Source organism: Myotis davidii, unplaced genomic scaffold (assembly GCF_000327345.1).
Source record: "Myotis davidii unplaced genomic scaffold, ASM32734v1 scaffold93, whole genome shotgun sequence".
NCBI classification, from domain to species: Eukaryota; Metazoa; Chordata; class Mammalia; order Chiroptera; family Vespertilionidae; genus Myotis; species Myotis davidii.
This window is the reverse complement of record NW_006292095.1, coordinates 2358946-2364398: the sequence shown is the minus strand read 5'-3', so window position 1 is coordinate 2364398 and position 5453 is coordinate 2358946.

Sequence of the window (5453 nt, the reverse complement as noted above, 5' to 3'; positions counted from 1 at the left end):
GAGTGTAAATAGATAAAAGAAAACAGCTGTGACCTTCTTCTCTGATGTGTCTCTAAATTGTATAAACCTTTGGAACCTCTAACATTGGACATCAAATCAATTTCTGTCTTGCTTAACTGAGAGTCACAACTAAACCAATAAGTCAGTAAGTTTCAGTTGTGTGGCAGAAGGAGCCTGGGGACAGTTCTCGGCTTGTAGTCTAACACAGCATGTTCTCCCTGCTGCTGACCTGCAGCCTTCCCGGAACCTCAGGCAGCTTCGCCAAGCCAGCCCCCAGGCCATCTGGTCATCCTTGGCCAAGGCGCTGTTAGCAGAATGGCATTAATACCTTGTCTTGTGACTGCAGTAGCAGATTTTCTTTTTTAAGCTTTACTTTATCAGGGAAACAGGTGGCATTAAATTGAGGCGAATGGAGATTATCACCCTGATGCCTGAAGAAGGGATGTGAACAGTGAATGAATTGTCTTCCCTCAAAACAAAAAGCAGTCTGCATTCCAGTCTTTTCTTGCTTAATGAAAAGGCAGGCAGTTTTTATTTACGTGGTATAGGCTGTTAGAGTAATCAATGTAATATTGCTATGATTTCCAAGAGAAATTGCCAAATGAAAGCAGGACGGTTTCATTAATAAAAGCCGTATAGCCCTGAGCCCAACTCAGTTGGAGCATCATCCCGTACACCAAAAGATTGTGGGTTTGATTCCTGGTCAAGGAGCATACCTCGCTAGGTTGTGGGTTCGATCCATGGTCAAGGTGCATATGGGAGGCAACCTATCAATGTTTCTCTCTCCTTCCCTCTAAAAATCAATGAAAACATATCCTCAAATAAAGCATTTTATATTTTATGTAGTAGCTTATTTTTTCCAGAATGTTTTTACCTTCTTTCGTCATCTTAACAAATGTGTATTGAGCATTTAGTGTGACAGGCACGGTTCAAGGCACTGAGACTCCAACCCAGAATAAGATAGGAACTGTCCCTGCTCACATGGTGGTAAATGCCTTACAGAGAATTAGAAAAGGTGCCTCAGGGAGAGTGACTAAGTTGGGTGGTCTGAGAGGTTCTCACTGAGTTCAGTGAATCTCACTGTAATAGGCTGAGATTTGAATCACTAAGGAGGAGCCAGGCACACACTGATCAAAAGGAAGGCCATGCCAGGCAGAGAAGGCAACTCGGACAAGGCCTTGAAGCAGAAATGGACTCTGCTTGCAGTCAGTGTGGCTAGAACACAATGTGTGAAATTGTGCAGGATAAGACCCAAGAGGCAGGCTGGGCCCAAATCACTAATGGGTTCGTTAGCAGAGATACCATTTGGTCCTCCCAGCAGTTCTGTGAGGTAGGCAGGGCTGTTAGAGTGTAATAGGTGGGAAACAAAGCGTGATGTTCAGTGATAAACATGAGACCAGAACCTAAGGGTCCTTCTTCCTAGTTACAAGTATGCACACTCATTCACCATGGCCTCCATCGTGCTAAGCAGCCAGGAGAGGAACGTGTACTATTATGCTGTTACTAGAGGCCCAGTACATGACATTCATGCAGGGGGAGAGGAAAGGGAGGGGTTCCTCAGCCCAGCCTGTGCCCTCTCGCAGTCCGGGACCCCTCTGGGGATGTCTGGCTTCTGGCTGAGTGGCGCTCCCCCTGTGGGAGCACACTGACCACCAGGGGACAGCTCCTGTGTTGAGTGTCTCCCTGCTGTTCGGTTTGATTTGCATATTAGCCTTTTATTAGGTAGAATAAGTACTTACTAAGCTTTAATATACACAGGGCCTGGAGATCTTGTTCAGATGTTAGATTCTGATACAGGAGTTCTGGGGTGGGGCCCAGGGTTCAGAGGACATCCTAGGCTGTGCAGTTGCTGCTGACCCAGGGACCACATTTTGAGTGGCAGGACCCTACATTTTCATGTCTCCAGCTCCTGTCTTATGCATGCCCGGCTGCACGGAGGCGTTTAAGGTCTCTACTGAAGCCACAGAGTAAATTGTTCCATTTCCTAGTCACCTCTTCACCGGAAGACTGGCTTTAAAATAAATGGGAAATTGAATTTCAAAACCAAGTCAAAAGGGAAATGATGTGGCTTAATGTGACAGTCATTGACTTTAACTTTTCAGTTTGTTGTGTTTTGCTTTATTGTTAAAAACTTATCACAGGAAGCATGACGGAACATTTTCTCCGAATGATTGCATCATACTTTATTATCATGAGCTTGTCACCAGAAAGATGGCTATTCCTGAGAAGTGCTTGCAGGTTCATGTCTGGGTTTTCCCAGCCGCAGCAACCATGCGTCAGCTGTGACCTTCCCACAGGACCCCAGCTGCGTGTGCTGTGTGCTCCGTGCCCCGGTCCCAGCAGGTACCAAGTTCAGCACCCTCCTCCTATGCAGTGAACTTCCTTCTGTGATGTACACCAGGTCAGCCAGAAAGCTTTTGGAGTGAATTGTTAAGCAAGCACATTATTTTTCAATTCTAAATGTAATTTTTTAAAGTAATTTATCATGGAAGGCTGAACATCCCAAACATTTGGAATTCTTTAAGAATTGGTTTTTCCTTTTGTGTGTGTGTGTGTTGTAAAATACACATAACAGTTGCCACCTTAACCGTTTTTAAATGTACAGGTCAGTGTTATTAAATACATTTACCTCATGCAACCACCACCACCATCCATCTCCATAACTCTTTTCACCTTGTAAATCTTAAACTTTATACCCACTAAACAATAACTCCCCAGGCTCCTCTCCCCACAGCCCCTGGACACCACCCTTCTACTTTCTGTCTTTATAATCTTGACTACTCCAAATGCCTTATATAAGTAGAATCATGTCGTATTTCTCTTTTTGTGACTGGTTTATTTCCCCTAGCATAAAGTCGTCAAGGCCCATCCCTGTTGTAACATGCATCAGACTTTTCTTCCTTTTTAAGGCTGAATAATATATCATGGTCTGTATGTACCACATTTTGTGTATCCAGTCATCTATCAATGGCAGTGTATTGCTTCCACCCTTTGTCTATCTAGTGTGAATAGTGCTGCTATAAACATGGGTATACAAATGTCTTTTCAAACTGTTTTCAATTCTTTTACATACAAGCCCGGAAGTGGGATTGCTAGATCATATGGTAATTCTAGTTTTAATTCTTTGAGGAACTACCATACTGTTTTTCACAACAACTATACCATTTTACATTCCCACCACAGTACACATGGGTTCCAGTTTTTCAAATTCCTTACCTATACTGGTTTTCTATTACTTTTTATAGTAGCCATCCTATTGTGCGTGCAGTGTTATGTTATTATAGTTTTGATATACATTTCTAATGATTAGTGATGTTGAGCATCTCTTCGCGTGATTATTGGTTGTTCCTATATCTTTGAAGAAATGTCTATTCAAGTCCTTTTTTGTTCTTGAGTTTTACGAGTTCTCTATATATTCTAGGTATTAATCCCATATCGGATAAATGATTTGCAAACATTTTCTCCCATTCTGTGGGTTGCCTTTTTACTCCATGAATAGTATTTTTTTTATGTATAAAATATTTAAAATTTTCATGTTTGGTTTGTCAACTTGTTCTTTTGTCACCTGTGTCTTTGGCCAGGGGTGGAGGATGGGTAGCTACTACTGTGCTAAGAGCTGAAACTGACCAAAATTAGCTGCAGTTTACCGTTCAGCTCTTCCCTGGAATTTGGGAACCTTCAACAGACTCCAGAGTCCCAAAATAGTTATATCAGACAGATTCTGCCAGTGCACTTGTCTAGGTGGAGAGAGAGATTCCTGGTGCTTTCTACTCTACCATCTTCCCACAATCCTCTAAAAATTGATTTAGCGTATCTAATGGAAATAGTCTCATCTTGTAAAAAAAGAAAAATACTTTTTTAAAAAGAAAAATCAGTATTTTTTATTTAACAGACTTCATTTCAAATAACTTAGCTGTTTCCAAAAAAATTGAATATTCCTTCCATGGCTGAAAAACAACTATCACAGATATCCAAAGGAATGTACTGTAAATTCTGAAGACAATAATAATAATGAATAAGGCTTACCAACTATTTATTATGAATCAGACTGTTAGGTAAACTTGTTTTTTGTTTTTTTTCTTGGTTTTTTAGTTTTATTGCTTAAAGTATTACAAAGGGTATTACATATGTGTCCTTTTTTTTTCCCCGCCCTTGACAATCCCCCGTCCTCCCCTACCCCCCAGTGTCTTATGTCCATTGGTTATGCGTATATGTTGCATACAAGGTCCTTTGGTTAATCTCTTACCCCCCTCCCTTCTGCCCCCCAACCCTCCCAGGCCTTCCCGCTGCAGTTTGACCATCTGTTTGAGGCAGTTCTGCCTCTGTATCTATTATTGTTTGAAAGTTTATACTGGTCTCTATTATCCATGAATGAGTGGGATCATGTGGTATGCTGCTATGAACATAGGGGTGCATATATCCTTTCTGATTGGTGTTTCTGGTTTCTTGGGATATATTCCTAGAAGAGGGATCACAGGGTCAAATGGGAGTTCCATTTGTAGCTTTTTGAGGAAACTCCATACTGTCTTCCATAGTGGCTGCACCAGTCTGCATTCCCACCAGCAGTGCACGAGTGTTCCTTTTTCTCCACATCCTCTCCAGCACTTGTCGTTTGTTGATTTGTTGATGATAGCCAGACTGTTAGGTAAACTTGTAAATCTTCACAACAACCCTGTGCAAGGAAAAACTAACAGGTTGGAATGAGTAAAAAAAATTACTCGATTATCCTCTCATTGGGATGCTTCATCATGCCTTTGAATAGGCTATTTGACACTTCGATAGAGGTAGAAGTTAATTTATATACAACTGATAATAATGAGAATATTTCCTAACTGGTGCTATGTAAAGGATTCCTGTCCAAGGGAATGCAAGTGATTTTGTCCTGTAGAAAATAATAAAATCAAATCCTCATTTAAACCACTTTTAGCATTTTCCGTGTTCTCTCATTAAAGAGCAAGTTAAATAAAATCTTTGGCACATGTTCATTTTATATCTTCATGAGAGTCAACAGTTCCTACCATATATGTGTTCACAAATAGATTTTAATCTTTATATATTTATAGCATAGGTAATGTTGGTATCCTTGTTTTATAGATGAGAGACTACGGTACTGAAGGCCACATAGATACTAGGTAGAGGAAATGGGATGCAAATCCCAGAGTTCATCTCTTTGACTACCTTGTGGTATTTTGCAAGTAAATACCACAGAAGGAAAGAAGACCCAAACATGTTCTGTGCAATGATAGCTTCTCTGGAGTAGGGTTAAGTCTTTAAAAAAAAAAAAACTCGGAAAAACTAAGATGGCGGCATAGATAAGCACTGGGAAATTGCTGCCTCCCACAACAATTGAAAAATACATCAAAAACACAAAACGGACATCATCCAGAACTACAGGAAGGCTGGCTGAGTGTAAATTCTACAACTAGAAGGAAAGAAAAGCACACTGCAAGCCA